Genomic DNA, 27,067 nt, shown 5'->3' with positions numbered 1-27,067 from the left:
TATGGTCCTTTGCGCGTTGGCCACGGCGAATATCGCATTCAATGGAACGATGAGCTGTATGAGATATACGACGACATTGACATAGTTCAGCGAATTAAAAGACAGTGGCTACGCTTGCTAGATCATGTTGAGAAGGACTTGGCTACGCTTGGAATATCCAATTAGCGCCACGTAGCAAAGAGAAGAAACGACTGGCGCGCTGTTGTTAACTCGGCTATAATCGCGTAAGCGGTGTGTTCGCCAATTAAGAAAACGATATATCTCGGAGACCCAGTAAAGGATGGAGGCAAAATCACTTTACGACCTAAGATAGGAGATGTTATCTTATATGTTATCTCTTGATTTCTTTGCAAATAATTAGTAAAATTGATATACATATCTGCCCTCAAATAAACTTGATGTTGTTATACTCGTATAAGATGCTGCATTTTCTATTATCTACATCCTTCTATTCTCACGTACATATCAACAAATTACTGCCATATTAGTTTTTGAGATTTATGTAAATTGTAACATGGTAACTTTACACATTGTAAATCTGAAGCAAAATGCTTAGCTAACCAAACTAAGTTCATAGGAAAAATATGATAGGGATCAAAATTAGGCATTATTTCAACCAATGCCCATTTGAACGAACTTCGAAAAGGGACTGAATTTTTATCAACATTATTAGCAGCTTCAATTAAATTTCGTGTTCTACTCAATTACATATGTATTTTCTCTATTCTCTAGAGACGAGATGTGTACCCTCCCTGTAAGCGATTTAATAATAGATGTATGGATGTGTGACGCCACTACACTTCCAAAAAAAAATATATAACTAATTCAATGAATGACTGATAAGCATTAAATTTGTTCACAAATTGTAAGTAAATAAAAAATAAACTCAGCAATAATAAATAATGTAATGGGATATCATCGAAACACATGAAACACACGAATACTCGTCAAATTAAAGTGTCAATTCAACCAACTAAATCATGTTGAAAATTAACGGTAAAAAAACTATCAAACAATACAATAATTTACCTAAATAATTCTAACTCACTAAAATAAAATCAATGTTTTCAATTCAATTTTAAATTTGCATCAACCCATACTATCACAAAATGTACTTCAAATTAATCTATAAAGGTTATTTCTACTTAATTTTTTTTTACAAACAATACTTAAAAATACTGTGTGTTAAAAATGTAATTGCAACAGAATTCAGTGTTGCAACACCTTAAGTCCAAACACTATGCAAAATGGAAAAAAATCGCAACCACAAATCTTCCGTAAATGATACAAAACTATCCGATATATACTATATATATGCATTTGCAATTTACAAGGAGCATTCCAAAGTAAACAGGACTTTTCGAATCTAGCGCCTCCTGGTGCCATCTATATGTCGACTGGTGCGTTAGAATCTGTAATCTTAATCGATTGTTCAGTGAGAATTTCATCGATTAGAAGTGAAGTTATTGCGTTTGAGCTTCGAACTAAAAGCCAATATTATATTTTATTTTCAAATTCGTAAAACTTTTACCAAAACGTTTCAATTGACGAAACAAGTTTATGGCGATGATTGCCAAAAATTGCTCAGAATCCAACATTCGATCGACACTTGTGAACGATTATTTCACCAAAAATCACGTTTTATTCACTAGTATTCACCTGATATGACACCGTGCGACTTCTTCCTTTTCGGAAGACTGCATTTACCCATGAAAAGAAAGCGTTATGTTCGTTCGCAGTCTCCGACTATCACTCAGCGTGAACAGTTGCGTTTCTAACACAGTGCGTTTGTTTTCAATTCTGTTTATCACCGCTATTCGTATTAAAACACGTGCATTAGTTGTTTACTTATCTAAGCCGCGCTTAAAAAGTCAGTGACGCAAATCAACAATTTGCCAATATGCCCCCCGGAGCTTCTAACCTCGGAGATAACAGGTTCGCCCTGCTTTCTCCGAGCTCCAGACCTCCACTGGATGTATTCCCAGATCTACCAATTACAAAAAACTACGATCCTAAATTCATCATAATAAAAGCATTGGAAGGTAACAAACCACTAACGAGCTTATCGTGTTTTGCCGTACATAAAGGTATACTAGACATTAGCAAAGATGTCAACACTATATCTGAGCTTCGCGACGGCAATTTACTTCTGCTTCTCAAAAATAAGAAAATTGCAGAAAAGTTTTTGTCAGCTAAATCTCTTCCGGGAGTGTGTGATATCACCGCATAACTTCACGATAACTTGAACAGCGTAAAAGGAACCATTTTTGCTCCATTTTTGCTCCATTCCTGACTCATTTGCCTCAAAGCGACATTATAGAGGGTCTTAAGACGCACGGCGTAACTTCTATATATAAGTTTAATAGAATAATTGATGGTGTATCTAAGCCTACTGGCTCAATTCTCTTATCATTTGATAAATATCATCTTCCCGGAAAAATTGAAGTCGCATGGAGAATCCTTTCTGTCCGTCCATATTTCCCAAATCCCATGAGATGCAAGTCGTGTCAAAAACTTGGCCATACAACAAAATACTGCAAAAATTTCCAATGTGTAACAATTGCTACCTCCCTCCCCACTCCCCTACCGAATGTATAAGAACAATGTGCGCTAACTGCTCTGAAGAGCATCCGTCCACCTCAAACGCTTGTCCAAAATTTCTACAAACCAAAGAAATTCTACGTATTAAAACTTTAGAAAAATGCAGCATGCACGAAGCAATAAAAAAATACAAAAATACAATCCCGGCTCCCCTTAACCCCTCATCATTTGCCAATGTGTTAAAGACTCCCGAATTCAACAAAAACGAAAAACGACAAGCAACTGCAGACTCAAACGAAAATAATTCCCCTACTAACCCCGCAAACTCCTCACAAACCACCAATAACAACTCATTACATACATACTCAGCCAAACCATCATCTTCCACAAAGAACATCTCGTCTCCACTTAACTCTCACACTGCTGACCTTTACCCGCAATCATTTAACAAAAACCCAACAGCAACCAACGCAATCGTTGATAATCCACTCTCTCAAAATAATTGCTATATGTATCTATCTGACTCTCCCAACTCAACAGACATACTCTCGGGCTATTGCACGGCACTTTCCTCTCCCTTTCCTATCCCTCTTTCCTCTCAATCTCCAACTAATAAACACGATGACTCAATTACGCTTTCCCCACCTAATAATATGGACATTTCTAACTCATAATATTTTTAGCTATATACTTAACAAAAACAAATACCAGTTTTCTTTTCTCTTTTGTGCATATGTTTGTAGCTTTACAGTGGAACATAAACGGATATTACAATAATTTCATCGATCTTGAAATATTAATTAAATCACACAATCCCTCTGTAATTCTTTTAAATGAAACCCACCTCCCCTACATGGTCAACGCTCGTACCCCTTTGGCCTTTGTTGGATACTTTCATAATTTGCCACATATTTATCTAGTAAGCAAGGAATTGGTATCTTAGTGAAGAAAAATGTCCCGCACAAATATTATCCTCTCCAGTCCCGCATCTCTTCCTTGGTATGAGAAATTCAATCGCCCAATAAAATATCCATTGCCTGCGCCTACTCCCCTCATGATCAAGCATTTTCAACCACTGACTTTAATAATATTTTTCCGTCAACTGATAGTCCTTTTATTAACGCCTGGAGCCCTATGTGGGGTTCCCCTTCGCTTAATGCTAAGGGCCGTGTAATTGAAGATTCAATCCTTGCCTCCAACTCCTTTGTCCTTAATAACGGCTCCCCGACTCACTTCTCTACTCACAAATCCTTCACCCACCTTGACCTCACCATATGTTCGATTTCCCTTTCTACCAAATGTACTTGGCTAGTAATTGATGACCTCCATGGCAGTGATCATTTCCCCATTATTTCCAGACTCCCTTCAAACCGTTTTCCTTCAAAATTTCACCCGAGGCTGAAATACCAGACTGACTCTGCTGATTGGTTAAAGTTCCAAGATGCGTGTCTACATAGTTGCAGCTCCTATACCATTTCCCTCAACGTCAACGAAGAAGCGTCCCGCGTCCAAAAAATCATCAGAAGTGCGGCTAATCTATCTATCCCACAATCAGGTATCAAAACTCGTAGGCCGACTCCATTGTGGTGGAGCGCTGAACTTTCAACTTTAAGGCAAGCCAAACAAAGTACATGGCATGAATATAAGCGTGAAAGATCTATAAAGGTTATTTCTACTTAATTTTTTTTTACAAACAATACTTAAAAATACTGTGTGTTAAAAATGTAATTGCAACAGAATTCAGTGTTGCAACACCTTAAGTCCAAACACTATGCAAAATGGAAAAAAATCGCAACCACAAATCTTCCGTAAATGATACAAAACTATCCGATATATACTATATATATGCATTTGCAATTTACAAGGAGCATTCCAAAGTAAACAGGACTTTTCGAATCTAGCGCCTCCTGGTGCCATCTATATGTCGACTGGTGCGTTAGAATCTGTAATCTTAATCGATTGTTCAGTGAGAATTTCATCGATTAGAAGTGAAGTTATTGCGTTTGAGCTTCGAACTAAAAGCCAATATTATATTTTATTTTCAAATTCGTAAAACTTTTACCAAAACGTTTCAATTGACGAAACAAGTTTATGGCGATGATTGCCAAAAATTGCTCAGAATCCAACATTCGATCGACACTTGTGAACGATTATTTCACCAAAAATCACGTTTTATTCACTAGTATTCACCTGATATGACACCGTGCGACTTCTTCCTTTTCGGAAGACTGCATTTACCCATGAAAAGAAAGCGTTATGTTCGTTCGCAGTCTCCGACTATCACTCAGCGTGAACAGTTGCGTTTCTAACACAGTGCGTTTGTTTTCAATTCTGTTTATCACCGCTATTCGTATTAAAACACGTGCATTAGTTGTTTACTTATCTAAGCCGCGCTTAAAAAGTCAGTGACGCAAATCAACAATTTGCCAATATGCCCCCCGGGGCTTCTAACCTCGGAGATAACAGGTTCGCCCTGCTTTCTCCGAGCTCCAGACCTCCACTGGATGTATTCCCAGATCTACCAATTACAAAAAACTACGATCCTAAATTCATCATAATAAAAGCATTGGAAGGTAACAAACCACTAACGAGCTTATCGTGTTTTGCCGTACATAAAGGTATACTAGACATTAGCAAAGATGTCAACACTATATCTGAGCTTCGCGACGGCAATTTACTTCTGCTTCTCAAAAATAAGAAAATTGCAGAAAAGTTTTTGTCAGCTAAATCTCTTCCGGGAGTGTGTGATATCACCGCATAACTTCACGATAACTTGAACAGCGTAAAAGGAACCATTTTTGCTCCATTTTTGCTCCATTCCTGACTCATCTGCCTCAAAGCGACATTATAGAGGGTCTTAAGACGCACGGCGTAACTTCTATATATAAGTTTAATAGAATAATTGATGGTGTATCTAAGCCTACTGGCTCAATTCTCTTATCATTTGATAAATATCATCTTCCCGGAAAAATTGAAGTCGCATGGAGAATCCTTTCTGTCCGTCCATATTTCCCAAATCCCATGAGATGCAAGTCGTGTCAAAAACTTGGCCATACAACAAAATACTGCAAAAATTTCCAATGTGTAACAATTGCTACCTCCCTCCCCACTCCCCTACCGAATGTATAAGAACAATGTGCGCTAACTGCTCTGAAGAGCATCCGTCCACCTCAAACGCTTGTCCAAAATTTCTACAAACCAAAGAAATTCTACGTATTAAAACTTTAGAAAAATGCAGCATGCACGAAGCAATAAAAAAATACAAAAATACAATCCCGGCTCCCCTTAACCCCTCATCATTTGCCAATGTGTTAAAGACTCCCGAATTCAACAAAAACGAAAAACGACAAGCAACTGCAGACTCAAACGAAAATAATTCCCCTACTAACCCCGCAAACTCCTCACAAACCACCAATAACAACTCATTACATACATACTCAGCCAAACCATCATCTTCCACAAAGAACATCTCGTCTCCACTTAACTCTCACACTGCTGACCTTTACCCGCAATCATTTAACAAAAACCCAACAGCAACCAACGCAATCGTTGATAATCCACTCTCTCAAAATAATTGCTATATGTATCTATCTGACTCTCCCAACTCAACAGACATACTCTCGGGCTATTGCACGGCACTTTCCTCTCCCTTTCCTATCCCTCTTTCCTCTCAATCTCCAACTAATAAACACGATGACTCAATTACGCTTTCCCCACCTAATAATATGGACATTTCTAACTCATAATATTTTTAGCTATATACTTAACAAAAACAAATACCAGTTTTCTTTTCTCTTTTGTGCATATGTTTGTAGCTTTACAGTGGAACATAAACGGATATTACAATAATTTCATCGATCTTGAAATATTAATTAAATCACACAATCCCTCTGTAATTCTTTTAAATGAAACCCACCTCCCCTACATGGTCAACGCTCGTACCCCTTTGGCCTTTGTTGGATACTTTCATAATTTGCCACATATTTATCTAGTAAGCAAGGAATTGGTATCTTAGTGAAGAAAAATGTCCCGCACAAATATTATCCTCTCCAGTCCCGCATCTCTTCCTTGGTATGAGAAATTCAATCGCCCAATAAAATATCCATTGCCTGCGCCTACTCCCCTCATGATCAAGCATTTTCAACCACTGACTTTAATAATATTTTTCCGTCAACTGATAGTCCTTTTATTAACGCCTGGAGCCCTATGTGGGGTTCCCCTTCGCTTAATGCTAAGGGCCGTGTAATTGAAGATTCAATCCTTGCCTCCAACTCCTTTGTCCTTAATAACGGCTCCCCGACTCACTTCTCTACTCACAAATCCTTCACCCACCTTGACCTCACCATATGTTCGATTTCCCTTTCTACCAAATGTACTTGGCTAGTAATTGATGACCTCCATGGCAGTGATCATTTCCCCATTATTTCCAGACTCCCTTCAAACCGTTTTCCTTCAAAATTTCACCCGAGGCTGAAATACCAGACTGACTCTGCTGATTGGTTAAAGTTCCAAGATGCGTGTCTACATAGTTGCAGCTCCTATACCATTTCCCTCAACGTCAACGAAGAAGCGTCCCGCGTCCAAAAAATCATCAGAAGTGCGGCTAATCTATCTATCCCACAATCAGGTATCAAAACTCGTAGGCCGACTCCATTGTGGTGGAGCGCTGAACTTTCAACTTTAAGGCAAGCCAAACAAAGTACATGGCATGAATATAAGCGTGAAAGATCTTCCTCCAATCTGCTTCAGTACAAAAAAGCTAATGCTAATTTTCGCCGCAAAGCCAAACTTGCGAAAGCTGCCTGCTTTGAAAAATTTACCAGCAACATTAACTCGTCATCCAACCCAAGAAGGATCTGGGCCGACATCAAAAGACTATCTGGGATGGCTTCTTTCTCTACAATATCTGCCTTAAGTTCCACTCGCGGCACCCTTCTATACCCTCTAGATATAGCTCAAGAGTTCGCCAACTACTTTTCTACGGCCTACTCCGATTGCAACTTCCCCCCTGAATTTATTTCAAATAAGTACCAAACAACCTCATCACGGTTTCCACCCAGCAATCTTTCGATCCCTGCCAAGTACTTAGAAAAAGACTTAACGCATTTTGAGCTGGTCTCTGCCCTTTTTTCAGTAAAAGGCAAAACACCTGGCCACGATACCCTATTATCAAGAACCTTCCCCTTCCTATCCTTTCCCGCCTTCTTAACCTCTACAATAATATTTTTTCTACAGGCATTTACCCCCAAGCCTGGAAAACGAGCTTGATAGTTCCCATACTCAAACCTGGTAAATCTCCCCTTGATGTCTGCAGTTACCACCCAATCTCCCTTCTCCCGTGTTTAGGCAAACTGCTAGAAAAAATGATTGCTACCTGACTCTCCTGGTATGCCCGCAGAAATAATTTCATTCATCATAACCAAGTTGCATTCAAAAGAGGGCAGGGTACTATCGACTCACTTGTTCATCTTGACCACCACATTTCTAATGCTTTGTCAAATAACAATCATATCTCCCTGATGTCTCTCGATTTTCTAAAAGCCTTCGATCGAATAGGTATTCATATCGTACTAAGGTAACTAACCAAATGGAAAGTTGGTCCGCGAATCTTAAATTTTATAAAATCTTTTTTATCCCATCGTAAAATAAGCGTCCTTGTCTCCAACACCCGCTCCTCTATCCTTCCCCTAGATAATGACACTCCTCAAGGATCACCTTTATCGGTGATTCTCTTCATTATAGCGTTTGATGAACTTAGCGAATTACTGTCTAAATTTACCACTATTGAGCACCAATTATACGCTGACGATGTTCTGGTGTATTCCAAAAACACTGATCAAGCAGCAGTTCTAAGAACCTTCTACGATATCCTCTCCAAAATCTCCTCCTGGTCGCAAACTTCCGGCGCTTCAATTTCCCCTAGCAAATCTAAATTGTTGCACATTTGTAGAAAAAAAAACTGTAGCACCCATACCATAACTTTTTCCGATGTAACTATAAATTGTACAAATAGCCTTAAGTTTTTAGGTATAATACTAGACTCTAAGTACTCTTTCGCTCAACTTTGTCAATATGTAAGAGATAGACTAATGTCCAAACTATTAATAGTTAAGTACCTCTCCGCAAAGCGCTCATTTTTCGGTCCGGCATTGTTGATTAACGTAACCAGGGCACTTATTGTCTCAACTATACAATACGGTTTGGAAGTTTATGGACATCACGCAAAAAATAAGTTGAAAATGCTGACTCCCCCTTACCACGCTGCAATTCGAAGATCGCTGCGCGCGTTTCCAACGACTCCCTTAAATAATTTTTTTGCAGAATCTGGGCTAAATACAATATTCGATGACGCCGAAGATTCAGTTCGCAAACTCTACGCTAACCTGATGTTTTCCCCGAACGCTCTTCTTAGAAAGGACCTACAATTAGCGATTTTGCGCAAACGGCCACCCAAAGTGCAATCATCCGTTTACTTATGTATCAAATTCGCGAAGGATAACGGCCTTCCACTCCAAAGGCCTCATATTCGCAAAAGCGTTAAATAGCCGTGGCTGTTTAAAAATGATTCTTTTATCAATGAACTTGTCCATCTGCGGAAGGCGAATACTGCCAACGATGTATAGAAGGCAAATTTCCTCGAAGTGGCAGCTAAATACAAATCCACTGGATGGGATCTGATTTTTACCGACGGTTCAAAATCATCACAGACTTCATTTGCTGTCGTGAAAGAGCATGGAGAAGTAATTTCTTATGGTATTTTATTAAATTTCTGCTCGATTTTCACAGCAGAAGCCGTGGGAATATTCAAGGCGATGCTTTATTCCGTACGAAATAAAGGAAAATTTATAATTTTCTCTGACAGTATGTCATGTTTTCAAGCTATTAAGGGATGTAACCAAACCAACCCCGTTATTAAAAACATTCGATGCATCTTTATTTCACACCCCCAGAATATCAAAATCATGTGGGTCCCCGGTCACGCAGATATAAATGGCAACACGATTGCCGATAAGGTCGCTAAAGATATAGTTGTTACACCTACCATAACTTCAAACGTTCTTTTTAAAAAGGGATATCTACTGGATTATAAATAAAGAGAGGCAAAAAAAATTGCTATCCGAGTGGAGCCGATATAGCCATCACTACTCCTCAATCAATCTCAGTCGTACAAAACCCTGCTTCTCTCCGACCATGCCGACAAACTACATAACTCCATATACCCGTCTCCGGCTTGGCCACACGATTATTACAACCTCTCATTTGCTTCAAGGCGCTACTCCTAGTTGCTGCACTCAGCTTTAACCACCTCTTGGATTGCGGCCCGAAACGTGATGCCCAAAGACTACACTATTTCAATGGTATTAATCCTACACAGCTGTTAAAAAACCCGATGGACAATAATATTAGCAGGATATATAATTTCCTCAGAGATACCGACCTACTCCGACGCATTTGATACCGCTTTAGTCAACATGCCAGCCGAAAGCCTCCGATCTAGCGCTGCGTTATCTTTAGTTTATGTAATAATTGTATTGTTATGTAAACTTTTATAAAATAAAATAAAAAAAATAAAAATATGCTCGTTCGACATGCTTTTGGAAAGTTCAAAAAGCTGTATTGAAGCAGCAGAAGACTATTTTGAATTAAATACCATTTGTTATGCTTTTTTTTTAAGTCCTGTTTACCACCTTGTATACAGAACAGCGACGAAATTGACTTCTGCATACGACGGTGTTAAGTTTGAACCGCAAAGGGGAAAATATTAGAGCAAAAAAGCGGAAGGGAGATATTTGACAACTTAATATCATCACCAATTCAAATATCTCCCTTCCGCTTTTTGACAACCTAATATCATCACCAATTCAATTATTTCCCTTCCGCGTTTTTGCTCTTTATTCAATGCTTTATAAAAAGTGTTACAGTGAGTTCGATAATCTGTTCTCATCTGGACGGCAATTTCATAATCGCTCGTACAAAAGCTGACTCCTTTTATAAATCAAATGAATGTGGCAGTTTCAATGTTCAGAGTCACTGGTCGTTTTTCTAAAGCACCAATTCCATTTAATGCAAAATTTCCCACACTTCTTCCGAAAGATTATCGCTTTACATCATTGCGCGAAGAATATCTTTTTTGAAAACATTTACCCTCTGGCCCAAAAGTTTTAATAACCGTCTTGCGTGAGTTAGTATGGATTATAAATGCCCTCGAAATTGTAAGAAAAACAACTCGAAATTGCTTGCTCTGTTTCCATTATAAACTCAAATTAATGCGTCAAATTAGAACTCTTCTGTCAATTGTTTGCAAATACAACGCCCATTCTTGGTGGCGTCGACTTTTGCGACCCTTTCAGTACGACCTATCGTCTTCGTGGATGACTACTCTACCCAGAAAAATTGGCGCACCCTAATAAGACAACTTAATTCACCACAGCTGCTGACATTGCAACACAACACTAATGTAACACAACACACTCGTACGCAACCCAACTCACCAAAGGACTGGACAACGGAAAACCGTCAACATTCGTTTTACTTACTATATATATGTACATATGTACATTCCGCTCTATACTGCGCTGTGAGCAGTTTTCGTTCGTTGTACCGAATTCGCCAGAACTCAACGTCTTTCTACAACTATTGCGCACTGGTATTATTAAAACATCACCTCCTCCGATCACCCAACGGTCCGGTTCACATCCTCCCCGCTCCGTATACGTGTACTCGGATTGCAAATGGAACATTATATTTTTCATAAGTTCTAAATAAACGTTAAATTATTTTACACTTTAAACAAGTGAGCATTTTTATTTAATCATCGTGAAAGTGATTAGTACTTTGTTGCAAATTTTTGGCAACAAAAATGTTCATGGTCCTTCGAGCCATAGTAACAGGCACTATGGATTAAAAAACAAAAAAAAAACCAAGCAACTAATTTTTCAACTAAACACATACATATGTATGTATATAAGAACATACAAAACGGAATAATAATTGTGCGGTGACTATAAAAGTACTCTCTATTGGTAAAATAAATACGAGTATACATATATACAAACAAACAAAAACATAAATGTGTGCAGTGCAAAAAAAAAAAACAAAAAAAAATTGTGCAGTGACCCAACCAGAACAAAATATATTTATATATAGTTATTCGTACTTAAGTACGTATGGAAATATACATATATTCACGGTGGTAACAGAGAATGTGAAGTGACAAAAATAAAACAAATTACATGAAAAATCAAAATATACAAAACAGTCAACATGTACAACAAAAAACATAGAGACATACGTTCGCGAATCCATAAAACAACACATAAATAAAAACAAACTTCAGCAACAAACGAGCGCGAAAAACTAAAGCATCTTAATAGAAAACAAAAACAAATTTTCGGGCGCGAACAAAAAATTTCAACTAAATATAAAGCAACAAAAACTACAAAGCCATTCTCGTAGCCAGCAGAGTTCAGGAGTGGAAAAGATAAGGAATTCCCCCTTGAAGAAAAAAAAGTAAGCTGTCAGTTGACAGCTGGCAAATGTGAAACATCGAAATTATTTTATACAAGTAATAGGTTAAAAAGTACAGATTATGACAGGAACTAAATATGGTACACAATGAAAGAATACAATAATATGAATTTTTTCCAGAAAATGGTGAGAGATAATTTATTCAATAAACATTTATTTTCCTTATATACAAAATTTTATCCAAATATTTGTTTAAAATCACGTCAACTCAATTATTTTCATCAGTGACTTCCGTAATAGTTACATTCGAAGTTGCCTCTGACGGTATTACTGTGACAATTGGTTGATGATAACTGAAATATGTTACGAAAGTATTAGACACATTATCAAGATATCTAATAAATACAGCATGTATTGTTGTTCCAGTTGTTGTTCTAGTACATTCTATCGGATTGTTGTTTATTTCCAACTGAAATTCTTCTTGGAGGAACGATATTAATGGCATATAGCCATATAGATATGATTGTCGCCGTGGCGATACAGGCCGTGGTTACGATCACCACGCTACATTATTATTATTATGGAATATATGGGCGATAAGCAGTCTATACGTAGTCTATATGTAGCAGAGAACGTAAAATAATAGAGAAGGTTCACGATTAGTGATATTTCACTTTTGGGATATTGGATGAACGTATTTCACCACACCACAGAAAAATTATTAGCTAGAACACGCTAACACACATTTAACATCAGGGGACACGAAATCAGCAGAATTGAGCATTTTCAGTGTAAAATGTGAAAAGTTGTGCTATTTCCGATGTTAAGGAATGTACGCTTACAATTTCGCATATTTACAATGCACAAACGACTCTGCAAATAATTTATATGTATATGTACATACATATGTATTAGGGCGGGCCGATCCACCCTTGCCAGTAGCACACCCCCTGGAACTCCCCTGGGGGGTTCCCATACAATCATTTCAAAAAATCACCATTTTTGGCCTTTACATGAAAAAATCAGCTAAATGGCTATGTTTTTTCTTTGTTTTTATTTATTTATTTATAATAATATCTATTTTTTAAATGAAAAAATTAATTTAAGTGAGTTATAGAAAAGAAGCTAAAAAAAATTATTGTTTGAAGTCTTTTTTACTTTCAAGTCTGGGCAATTTCGTACGGCTCTCTAATGTCGTCGCCATAACAGCCTCTACATTTTCCGGTATAACCCGTTTGGAAACGCTAGCTAGCAATTGAACATGTCGTTCAGTTCCTTGTATGTGTGATGGAATTTTTGGATCATTAAACGGTGGATCATCTTGATTTAAATATTCTTTCAATGTATCGTACGGAATGCTTCGCGTGAATGGTGGTTCAAATACGATATTTATAACGGGTGATTTTTTTGAGGTTAGGATTTTCATGCATTAGTATTTGACAGATCACGTGGGATTTCAGACATGGTGTCAAAGAGAAAGATGCTCAGTATGCTTTGACATTTCATCATGAATAGACTTACTAACGAGCAACGCTTGCAAATCATTGAATTTTATTACCAAAATCAGTGTTCGGTTCGAAATGTGTTTATCGACAAATTTTGTTCAGCGATGAGGCTCATTTCTGGTTGAATGGCTACGTAAATAAGCAAAATTGCCGCATTTGGGGTGAAGAGCAACCAGAAGCCGTTCAAGAACTGCCCATGCATCCCGAAAAATGCACTGTTTGGTGTGGTTTGTACGCTGGTGGAATCATTGGACCGTATTTTTTCAAAGATGCTGTTGGACGCAACGTTACGGTGAATGGCGATCGCTATCGTTCGATGCTAACAAACTTTTTGTTGCCAAAAATGGAAGAACTGAACTTGGTTGACATGTGGTTTCAACAAGATGGCGCTACATGCCACACAGCTCGCGATTCTATGGCCATTTTGAGGGAAAACTTCGGACAACAATTCATCTCAAGAAATGGACCCGTAAGTTGGCCACCAAGATCATGCGATTTAACGCCTTTAGACTATTTTTTGTGGGGCTACGTCAAGTCTAAAGTCTACAGAAATAAGCCAGCAACTATTCCAGCTTTGGAAGACAACATTTCCGAAGAAATTCGGGCTATTCCGGCCGAAATGCTCGAAAAAGTTGCCCAAAATTGGACTTTCCGAATGGACCACCTAAGACGCAGCCGCGGTCAACATTTAAATGAAATTATCTTCAAAAAGTAAATGTCATGAACCAATCTAACGTTTCAAATAAAGAACCGATGAGATTTTGCAAATTTTATGCGTTTTTTTTTAAAAAAAGTTATCAAGCTCTTAAAAAATCACCCTTTATAATTCAAATTGATCATTTCCGTATAACTTGTGCAATTAAAGTTTATATCTGGTTTTTTATAAACTCTAAGTTCCATTGGCTCGTCAACATCGGTTCGATAGCGTAGAATTTTCTTGATGGCACAGTCGCGCTTTTCTTTCCTATCATCAAACAACATTGATAACAAGATATTTTCCGAATGCGCATAATATGAATTATCTTTAATTACTTGATTGACAATTTTGCGTAAACGAGGTTCTAGAAATCGTGACCAACCAATGAACTTGAAAAATAATGCATTGCCGTTCACGACAGAGCTGTAATACTTGATATTGAAGTACATTGGCACATAACATTTAATTATAAATTCAACCAGAATTCTTAAATTTGCATCTGGATTTTCCGTTGTCACATATAATCGCAATAATCTAGCGGCCTTGGTGAGCCACCGAGAATGTACAATTTTCCCTGGTTTGATGTTAGCCAGATCCACCGGAACCACGCCGCTAGAAATTGCATGGGCCATGTCGGATCGAATCGGTGAAAAATTCTTTTTTTTCTGGAGCAGGAGGCATATTTTGCAACTCAATTTTCTGGAAGCCGTCTACCACCTAAAAATATATACTAATAACATAATTAAAAATGGTTGACAATTATAATAAATGAGTGATAGCAATAACTTACCGGAAGAGTTTCACAAGTTTCGATTTGACGGCTCAGTTTTCCGGTAGCCGATCTTGGTCCAGTGCTGGTTGATTTATCCAAAGCTTCAAACAAATGCCGAAACGGAAGTTCGTTGAAGTGTAGAAGGCAAACAAACCAATGCAATGGTCTTTTTAACAGCAATTCGAATCGTCGTATAATTCCACCGTGTGGGCCAGTGTTTGTTCGCCCACCGTCAGTGCATATTCCAATTAATGTATCCAGTGATATATTTTTATCGTTGAAAAAACCATTTCATTTGGTTGTTTTTATTCAGCGGTTTCATGTTCCAGTCTTACGTAACAATCATATCTCTCTGTGTATTGTGAACTTGTGCTTCTATCCATATCTTCTTGAACCGGTGGCGGTGCGTATATTGAATCATCGGGATCTTGGTATGTTGGCATTGATGACATAGACGTTGCTCCTTGCTCTTCAGTTTCCATCATAAATGCATTCATTGTTAGTCTTCTCTGATTATGTTGATCGTGCATGAACTCTTTGAGGCGCTCGGGAACCCAGCCGCAAGCACATGGAGCTGCCTTCAAATCGTATTTACATGTTCCAATGTAAAAAATTGTTTCCAGAGATTTTACATACTCTGTAAATTGTTGGGTGTTGTTTCTTCTCTTGATTTGCTCTTGATACTTGTCAAGCAATTTATTCAATTTATTGCGTACACTTTTTTTCAGCATTATTTCCATACCAAGTTTTTCCCAAATTCCAATCAACTTATCTTGTACTTGAATAGTGAATGATTTATGGGAAAACTCTTTAGTTCTGTTTTAGCACGTTCGCTTATGTAAAAATAATATATTAAGATATCCAGATGGGTTGGTAAATTAAGATCAGTCAAATCAGTAGGCACACCAAAAACAGTAACATCATGCTTGGGTATATGACTCATTGGGTTTTCGATAGTTGTTGATGTAGTTGCTTCATCTTGCGGTGTAGAGGATGGTGGACTCATTGTAAACTTTTTGATTTGGAATGGTCACTTTACTTATTATTTTTTTTGAAATACCATAGTGGTTATTGCTTTAGTACTCCTTACTTTCAGAGGTAATAAGAATGAAATGGTAATTTCAATTCTATTTCAAAATTTGCCCCTACCCAAAAGTTCGACCCAAATTGGAGGACATCAGAATTCGTTTCAGAGGTATGGTTCCTTCGGCAAAGTTTCTTATTTTGATCCCTAGAATATGATTTTCATAGAGCAATGGGCGGTTTTTTTGCCTCTCCACAAATCGACCCTGCCTAATATGTATACATATTTTCTATATACTTTATATCAAAGCACACAAGCATGCACGTACAAATTGAGCTATTTCATGACGAATCCTTAACATCTTTGGAAATATGTATATAATAAAGTCATGCATGCATTATTACCCAAATATTTAATTAATATAGGTTTATTAAGTTATATATCTACACATTTAATGCCCAGCAATTATATGTAAATGTGGATGTTTGATGACATATTAAAAGTCCAAGCGGTCGCGCATTTTCACGTTCATAAGTATATCTAATATGTAATTATTCTGCAGGAGTGGAGGACGCGGTATAAAAGCTAGATATGCAGCTGCCTCAATAACTGTGTCCTTAAGGACGTGTGCATTTTAATATTTGACAGATGTCGCTTGCTGTCTGTCGCGCTATATATGTTCCGGGCGTCAATGTGTCGAAGAACTGACGCGACGACAAAGCGTCACAACATTGTGTTGTTGGTAGAAAATCCGAGCTGTGCCGAAATCACAAACGAACGATCGCCAATTGCCACTGCTTCCCTTGCCGCTGTAACAGCTTCTCCAACAAACCAGCGTAAATATGTATGTTTATGTATGAGCTTGCATACATATCGACACAGATTTTTGCAAGCCGCGTAAAAATATACATACAGCTGTGTTCATTGAAATAGCAGTGCAGATGACTTATATGTTCTAAATGGACAAATTCTATTATAAAGACCAATATGAGATAAAAAATGTTTTAGAAGTGATAAATTATTTATTTTTACATGACCTAAAACTCATTTTTTGCTAATTTATTCTATATTTTTTAAGTATGAATGAATAATAAAATAAAAGCGCTAATTTGTGCTGTTCAGTGAAATAGCAGTGCTAACGAAAAATATTAAAAAAATCAACATAACTCATTAATTACTTTTATTATACTAAATAATATTTTAGTATTGTCCTAATACATTGTTGTGTATCTTTTATTGGCAATTACAGCCTCGCACCTACGAGGTATGGAGTCAACCAAGTCCTGAGAACGCTTAAGAGGAATCTGAGCCCATGCCTCTTGAACAACATGCCAAAGCTGCGGCTTAGAAGACGGGGATTGTTGTGAAACAAAGCGTTTGACATGTCCTCATAAGTTTTTGATGGGGTTGATATCCGGGGATTGAACTGGCCATGGCATCAACACGATTTTTTCTTGACTAAGCCAATTTTTAGCCAATGTTCTGGTCTGTTTCGGATCGTTATCGGACATACTGTCTAGAGCTTCCTCCACAAAACAAGACCATTTTGGACTCATCTGTCCAAAGGATATTGCGCCATTTTAATATTGGCCAGTTCAAATGGCTTTTGGAAAACTCAAATCGGACTTTGATATATCTTTGACTAAGTAAAGGCCCCTATCACGCATTCAAATTTTCATTCATCAGTATCGTCGAATGGTTACGACGCTGATCCCCAACTTCAGCTCCGCTTTTATTTTCCTTGAAGATGCAAAAGGATTGTTTTTGTTGAAGCTCATTATGCGAGGGTTCTCCAAATTTGTAGTTTTGCGTAGGGTATCACGTTTTTCGGGCTTCAGTTCATAATTTATGGCATTGTATACCATCTTGGCAAAACTTTTTAAACGGCTTTGTATTTCTTTGTATGTTTTCCTATCCTCTCAAAGCTCAACAATCAAAAGCCTATCTTCCTTGGAGCAGTGGGGTCCTGTAACCACTAAAATTTAAATTTTTTCATTGTTATAGTCTATTGTCATTTAAATTACAATAATAAACTTAATTTTACTCACTAAGCACAAATTTAAAATTTTTATCGGGACTTTTCGTTGAGAAAAATTAAAAACTGCTATTTCAGTGAACAGCCGAAAAGTGGTGGATTTTCGCAAAAATATCAAAAAAAAAGCACCAAACACATCAAATCTAACGGGATTTTCACTTTTTTCTATTCTCTGTATTCCATTTTACAAAAACAATGTGCAAGCGATCAATTAACAAAAAGGAATATGCCAAAAAACCGTTTTATATATTTTCACTTCTCTTCTTCTTTTTTTTCAACAAGTCAAAAGTGTACGGTCAACAGTTGGGTGTGCTCCTTAAATTACCTTAATTTTGCAGACAGATTCGCCTGAGGTCCTCGACATCGTTGACATCACGGGGTACATTAACTATCTGCATTAAAGTTTGGAAACCATAAATAATTTAACACAAAATCATAAAAATTTAAAACAATACAAAATAATAATAACAAAATAAAAAGCACTCAATCAGTTCCCGCGCTACGATTCTCCTTCGCACATCTGAAGTAGTTATCAGCTGTTCCTGTCACACGGCAAACCAGCTGTCTACGCAGAGTTGTAGGTGGCCAGGGACACTGCATTATCTGCACAGTCGGCAAAGCAGTGGATAAGGCAGTTTATATCACGTAACGTAACCGCATTTCCATTAGATCGTAATGGACATACAAACCCCGCCTCCTGGTGGGGGATCACCACGTAACCAATTAGGTATGTTGCTCGAACGTATCAAAAAAATAGAAGCATTGAACAATGAGCTAAAAACTGAAAATGCGACACTTAAAATCCAAAATGAAAATTTAAGGAAATCGCTACTCAAATATACCAATGAAACGCCTTCTTCTTCACCAAAATCGACTTTTGTAGCCGAAACAGACGAAGAAGAGCTTGAAAATGAAACAAATTGGTTATTAAAAAAGAAAAAAAATAGGGAGACTAAGAAACGCAAAGCGAATTCTTCACCGGAAGTAACGCTGAAGTCTCCGAGTCCGGATAATACAACAAAAGATGAAAAAGATATAAAAGTAAGTCATCGCCCTCCGCCAATCATAATATCAGAAAATTTTAATCAACCCTTAATGCGTTCTTTGATAAACGCAGAAGTTAAAAATTCTTACACACTTAAGCTCATTGGCCAAAGTTCATGTAAAATAAGCCTTTCTGACAGTTCAGATTATAGAATACTTACAAGTAAATTAAATAAATCGCAAATTTCCTGGTACTCGTACGAGGACAAGCAATCGCGGGATATACGCGTAATGGTTAAAGACCTTCATCACTCATGTGAGCCGGAAAGCATTGTCTCAGATCTTCAAAGGCAGGGATTTAAAGTTACAAAAGTCATAAATAAACTTCAATACAAAACAAAAAATCCATTAAATATGTTTATCGTATGCTTCGAATCCACAGAGAACATAAAGAAAATTTATTAAATCAAACATATTTTAAACTCTGTCGTCAAACTCGAACCCATTAAGCCATCGAATCTGGTACCGCAGTGTAAGTCCTGTCAGGCATTCGGTCACACCAGAAATTACTGTTGTAAACCACCAAGGTGTGTGAAGTGCGCCGGAAATTATACAACTCTTAGTTGCACAAAACCTGCCGAACTACCGCCAAAATGTTGCAACTGCAATCAAAATCACCCTGCGAACTATAGGGGATGTGAAGTGGCAAAAGAACTTCAAAAAATTAAAAACGCGACCGAGAAAAATAAAGAGCATCAACAATTAAAACACTTAAGTTCAACCGCTTCTACTGCTCCTCAGAAGGAAGTTACTAATGTAAGTCAGCAATCTGGAAAACCCTCATTTGCCAGCATAACCAAAGGTCAAATTCAACAACATACGTCTACAAATTCGAATTCCATTAGTGATATTACCTATAATTTCTCGATAATTCTCGACAAGCTTAATAAGCTAGAAGAGCAAGGTAAACTTACCCACGAACGTCTAACTAAAAGAGCGACAGCAAAGTGTAAGTAAAGCGCAAAAATGAAACCGATAAAAATTATGACCTGGAATGCAAATGGCTTGTTCAAACGCAGAAAAGAATTAGAGGCATTACTCCATATAGAAACAATTGATATTTGTCTTATATCAGAAACCCATTTTACTAATGAAACATTCGTTAAATTCAAAAACTACAAGACATATTGCTCAAACCACCCAAATAACAATGCGAGAGGGGGGAGTGCCATAATTGTCAGAGACAATATTCCCAACTACGAAGAAATTAATATAAGTGTCTCAGAATTCCAAACCACGACCATATCGGTCGAATCTAGTTTCGGAAGAATAAGTATTATCGCGATATATAGCCCACCTAGACACAATATCAAAATGGACTTGTACAAGGAACTTATACTAAAACACCATGGGAAATTCATCATGGGTGGTGACTTTAACGCAAAGCACTCCCAATGGGGTTCAAGAGTTACGACACCGAAGGGAAGAGAGCTATTTAAAGCTGCTATGGCTACTGGATGCGACTTTATGTCTACTGGCAAGCCGACTTACTGGCCTTCCGACACACGAAAACTACCTGACCTGATCGACTTTTTCATCACTCGACAAATATCTAAGAAATTCATTACCAAGGAAAATGGCTTGGACTTAAATTCGGACCACTCGCCAGTATATCTAATATTAAATGGCCATCCACAAGAAATCGACATACCACCTTATCTCTCTAATAGACATACGGACTGGGAGTATTTCAAAGTTATGCTCGACAAAAATATTGATTGTAAAGTAAATATAACCACTAAAGATATATTAGAAGATGAAGTTCATACATTTACGAAAACTATTCAAGAATCGGCTTGGAAAAGTAGTCCTGTTCCTAAACAAAAAACTTTTATACTTAATATCCTTCCAATATTTTGGAACTCAGAAAGAAAAAGAGAAAACTACGTAAAAAATGGCAAATCACGCGATTTCTTCGGTATAAAACAGAAATAATTAATTTAACTAAGATTCTCAGCACCAAAATAAAGTTATTTACAAATCAAAATATTTATAATTATATTGAAAAATTAACGCCAAACAAACATACGGATTATTCGCTTTGGAAAGCTATAAAAAATGATAGGAAACCGATATTGTCGAATACACCCGTCAGAAGGCCAAACGAATCCTGGGCCAGAAGCGACGAAGAAATAGCGAAAGTTTTCTCAGAGAAGCTAACTAAAACATTTAGTCCTTTTGCGTTCAATGGTACTCTACCGCAGCTGGAAGAATCGCAATACGTGGGTGAAATCCAAGCAACAACAAATAAAGAAGTTGAAAATATTATTAAAAGTAGATTTAAACCAAAAAAGGCTCCCGGCTTCGACTTGGTTACTGCTGATATACTAAAAAACATTACGCGAAAAGCAATAGCAAAGCTTACGTGATAATAAACGCTTGCTTAAATCTCAGATAAGTCCCACTGTCATGGAAAGTATCTGAAATTATTATGGTACAAAAACCTGGCAAAAGTGCACATGAAGCCTCGTCATATCGTCCAATTTCACTGTTGCCTATTTTATCCAAACTACTTGAAGCTGTAATCATAAGAAGACTTCAGAACGTAATTGAAGAAAAGGAACTTATACCCATTCATCAATTTGGATTTAGATCTCAACATTCCACAATCGATCAAGTTCATCGAATAACGAGCATAATTGAAGATGCTATGGAAAAAAAGCACAATTGCACAGCTGTTTTTCTTGACGTATCGCAGGCGTTCGATAGAGTATGGCACCATGGCTTACTTCATAAATTAAAACTTCACTTTTCTCAGTATCTAACCGAACTAGTTGACTCTTACCTGAGCAACCGCTACTTCAGAATCAAGCAGGGTCAAGCATGTACAGCCGATAAAAACAGGCAGTGTCCTGGGACCAATCTTATATATTTTGTTTACTAGCGACATGCCTACGCCGCCAAACTGCGCAATCGCCACATTTGCAGATGATACCTGCATCATTACGACTGGCAAAAATGTAGTTGAGTCATCGCACAGAATGCAATCTTCACTAAAGCAAATCGTACTTTAAACGAGTTGAAGTCTATTCATGTAAACTTCACTAACAAAAGTGCTACATACATCCCCTTACATATTGGAAACGAAGTAATCCCGTATTCCACCTCGGTGAAAGATCTTGGTATGACGTTGGATGCAAAGTTGAATTGGAAGGAGCATATAGAAAAAAAGTTTCAGAACTAAAACTAAAATACCACAAAATAAACTGGTTAATCGGCAAGAAATCACCCTTAACAACATCAAATAAACTCCTAGTCTACAACCAAACTTTGAAACCTATTTGGACATATGGAATTCAACTATGGGGATGCGCTGCCCCGTTATATAGGGTGATTTTTTAAGAGCTTGATAACTTTTTAAAAAAAAAAAACGCATAAAATTTGCAAAATTTCATCGGTTCTTTATTTGAAACGTTAGATTGGTTCATGACATTTACTTTTTGAAGATAATTTCATTTAAATGTTGACCGCGGCTGCGTCTTAGGTGGTCCATTCGGAAAGTCCAATTTTGGGCAACTTTTTCGAGCATTTCGGCCGGAATAGCCCGAATTTCTTCGGAAATGTTGTCTTCCAAAGCTGGAATAGTTGCTGGCTTATTTCTGTAGACTTTAGACTTGACGTAGCCCCACAAAAAATAGTCTAAAGGCGTTAAATCGCATGATCTTGGTGGCCAACTTACGGGTCCATTTCTTGAGATGAATTGTTGTCCGAAGTTTTCCCTCAAAATGGCCATAGAATCGCGAGCTGTGTGGCATGTAGCGCCATCTTGTTGAAACCACATGTCAACCAAGTTCAGTTCTTCCATTTTTGGCAACAAAAAGTTTGTTAGCATCGAACGATAGCGATCGCCATTCACCGTAACGTTGCGTCCAACAGCATCTTTGAAAAAATACGGTCCAATGATTCCACCAGCGTACAAACCACACCAAACAGTGCATTTTTCGGGATGCATGGGCAGTTCTTGAACGGCTTCTGGTTGCTCTTCACCCCAAATGCGGCAATTTTGCTTATTTACGTAGCCATTCAACCAGAAATGAGCCTCATCGCTGAACAAAATTTGTCGATAAAAAAGCGGATTTTCTGCCAACTTTTCTAGGGCCCAAAATTCAATGATTTGCAAGCGTTGCTCGTTAGTAAGTCTATTCATGATGAAATGTCAAAGCATACTGAGCATCTTTCTTTTTGACACCATGTCTGAAATCCCACGTGATCTGTCAAATACTAATGCATGAAAATCCTAACCTCAAAAAAATCACCCGTTACATCGAAGCGGTTCAAAGATTCCAAAACAAACAAACTAATATAGCGTGGTGATCGTAACCACGGTCTGTATTGCCACGGCGACAATCATGTTTACCCGCGCTTTTAGATGCTTCGCATTAATAGAGTGAGCGTATGTATTTCATTTCTTTAAATCGGTTGCATGCACATACATATGTATGGATGTTAAAAATACTTTTTATATGCTAATATAAAATCCGTATTTCGAAATCCGTTTTAACAGCGAAGAAATGGTTACCGAATTGTCCCAGTTTCGAGTTTATTTTGCGGGAAAAATCGAAGACAGTTTGGTATAACTTATACACATATCAATATATGTATGTTAATAAATAATATTACTTTATTGCCTATGTACTAGCTTACCTTCGTATATTCAAACACTTATTAAAAAACAAAAAACAATAAAGTATCATCTTGCAATTTTTCCTGGCATACCTTTTATGTTTAACAAAACAATAAGCAAGATTGCATAAATGAAGTAAGCAGAGGCACAAATATATATCAAAATTATAACATAAAAAAAGTAAGCTGTCAGTTGACAGCTCGCAGATGTGAAACATCGAAATTATTTTATACAAGTAATAGGTTAAAAAGTACAGATTATGGCAGGAACAAAATATGGCACACAATGAAAGAATACAATATTATGAATTTTTTTCAGAAAATGATGACAGATGGTTTATTCAATAAACATTTATTTTCTTTATATACAAAATTTTATCCAAATATTTGTTTAAAATCACGTCAGCTCAATTATTTTCATCAGTGACTTCCGTAATAGTTACATTCGAAGTTGCCTCTGATGGTATTACTGTGACAATTGGTCGATGATAACCGAAGTATGTTACAAAAGTATTAGACATCACATTATCAAGATATCTAATAAATACAGTATCTTGTAGTACATTCTCTCGAATTGTTGTTTATTTCCAACTGAAATTCTTCTTGGAGGAACGATATTAATGGCATATAGCCATATGATATGATTGTCGCCGGGGCGATACAGGTCGTGGTTACGATCACCACGCTATATTATTATTATTATGGAATATATGGGCGATACGTAGTCTATATGTAGCATATATACGAGTATATGTATATTTTTACGCGGCTTGCAAAAAACTGTGTCGATATGTATGCAAGCTCATACAAAAACATACATATTTACGTTGGAGAAGTGTTGTGATCGTAACCACGGCCTGGATCGCCTCGGCGGCAATCATGTTTACCCGCGCCTATAGATGTTTCACATCAAAAATATAATTTACTTACTGATCACTTGATTGTCGTCGTCGAATTTTGCTTTCTTTGTTGGCTGCATACTTTCACTTTCTAAATAATCACTGCCATGGCTTTTTTTTTTGGTTTTCAATTATTAGAATATTATTTATGTAAATATAACGAAAATTACTCACTCGAACGAACGAAAAAGAACACTATATACACTATAGGTATGCGAGAGCTGAGTGCTCAGTGCGGGGAGAGGAAATGCGCACATTCGCTTGCGCATGGCATCGCATGGCCACGTCTCACACGCTACTACATACAGAGAACGTATATCATGGAGAAGGTCCACGGCGCACGGTAGGTAATAGGCGGCAAAAATATGTAATTTTTAACTATCTAATTTTAACAAAATTTCATTCCAGTAGTGTTTCTAGACAATGAATATAGTTTAATTTATCACGTATTTGCGAATTGCCATTTCACTGACATAACAACGTATTTTTAAAGTCAAATAAAAAAAAAAATCTCTTGAAAATATGAGAACAGACGTATGGGGTTTCGACGTTTTATGCAATAAGAAGTGACTTCAAAGTCCATCCTAATATATATTATAATATATTATAAAATAATTATTTTCATTTCATAGGCCTAATTCATGTCAATTTTGACAAAGTTTTAAAATAAAAACATTTTTTAAACACTTTTACATAAAAATTATAGTTTTGACTATTAGCTACATGTACCTACATAATCTAGTTAGTCCTAATATTTTATGTACACTTTAAGGGATTTGATAACGAAAAAATTAACTGCGGATACGTGCGGATAAGGATCAAAGATAGCTATAACCATGTCTGTTGCATTTTCATTTTTTTTTTCGTTGTTTTGTTTGTTTGTTTGATTGTTCGGTTTGTTGCTTTGTTGTTATTTTTTGGAGTTGTCTCTCGTTATACAACAACAATAAAATACTAGTTTAGATGCATTATATTATTTGAACTAATTACACAGTACAACAGCTAATCTGGGGGGTGAGAAATTCCAAGTCAGGGTGATGGTACTAGGTCAGTATAGTAAAACCCTCAAAGGGTTTGGCGTTCGTATGTGTCGTATGTGATACCGAGAGAAGTGCAAACGGGTGAAAAACAGAACAAATCCCAAAAATAAACTTTAGAATTGGACGATGATGTTAAAAAATTACTTGTTGAGTAAATAATTAATAATATATGATCATTTTTGAATTTTTATTGGTTATGTTATATGGGAGATGGGCGTAATTGTGGGCGGATTTACTTTATTTTTTCTGGACCAGCTTATATTTACAAAATATTACACTGTAGAAAATTTTGTTACTGTAGGATAATTTTTGATTTTTGTGTTATATGGGAGGTGAGCGTGGTTGTGGGCGGATTTTAACAATTTTTTTTTTCATCTAATTTAGCAATATGAGAGATGTGCCAAATTTCAAAGCCCTACCTCGATTCCTTCTATTTTTTGCCGCGGCTTGTATGAAGCGGCACCACTGTGCGGCGCGGAGAACGAAAAAATATTTTTGGCTAACAAAATGCGATGAGCGTGTTTCACCACATCAAGCTCAGAAGGAGAAATTTTTAGTAGTGCCGCGTGAGCGGAGCTAAGCACTCAATGAAAATTATGCTCAGAAATATACATTGCTATTACAGACGCACTGTGTTGCGGCTAGTGGAAAAGTAACTTTTCTCCGATTATTTTTTCGAGTGTTTTTAATGATGCAATTTTGTCACAAACATTCCAAGTAAACAAAAAGCACATAAAGCTTATTTTTATGTTGGCCCGTTGATTTTTAATTGATTTTGGAAGTCAAATATACAAAATTTTCACGAAAAGAGGGGATTTCAGGGCTGTATTCAAAATGACCTCATTTGATTTTGGTGACAGATATTTTGATTCGGAAAAAAAATCTGCCTTCGGACAAGTATCTTCTGTAAAACAAAGGAATGTTGTTTGAGACATTTTCATATGCACCTTTTTTAGAGCGGAAACCCGACTTTTTCCTTTAAATATGGGTTAGGTAAGCAATATCTAAAAAGTCCCAGAGAGTCCCAGTTCCAAACCACTACAGAAATGTTACATAATTTGTTTTCAACAAACTGTGAAAAAATCAGCTGCCCATACCTGCCCTCCTGGAAGTTATAGCGATTTTAGTATATCACTCTCAGTATTTATTCCATAGAAATAGAACGGAAATTCTCGGATTCACTTATTGAATAATTTAATCATATTGGTTTTCGGGTGACTTTCCGTCATCCCACGTAAATTTTTTATTATTTTCAGACCGGTTTCGGCTAATCGCCATCTTTTCTTTTCTGTCACTACTTAGTCCGCATGTGTGTCCGTCTTTATATAGTGTTTTCTTTTAGCTTGTGGTGGTACCTTTCTCTCTCTCTCTGTTGTTTTACTATTGGGCAACTATCAGGAGAAGCTTTGGAAGCAGGAA

At 37.0% G+C, this 27,067-nt stretch overlaps 2 protein-coding genes across 19 annotated transcripts in view; both read right to left on the bottom strand.

Moving 5' to 3' along the window:
* LOC105224078 (voltage-dependent L-type calcium channel subunit beta-2) overlaps positions 1 to 27,067 on the bottom strand; it is a 995,088-nt gene that overhangs the window by 781,044 nt on the left and 186,977 nt on the right. The window lies entirely within an intron of this gene.
* LOC125780351 (uncharacterized) overlaps positions 1 to 27,067 on the bottom strand; it is a 296,278-nt gene that overhangs the window by 244,967 nt on the left and 24,244 nt on the right. The window lies entirely within an intron of this gene.

This window comes from Bactrocera dorsalis, chromosome 1 (genome assembly GCF_023373825.1).
Source record: "Bactrocera dorsalis isolate Fly_Bdor chromosome 1, ASM2337382v1, whole genome shotgun sequence".
Classification (NCBI taxonomy): domain Eukaryota; kingdom Metazoa; phylum Arthropoda; class Insecta; order Diptera; family Tephritidae; genus Bactrocera; species Bactrocera dorsalis.
Note: the sequence above shows the minus strand (reverse complement) of the source record. Positions and strands in the feature narration are given on the sequence as shown.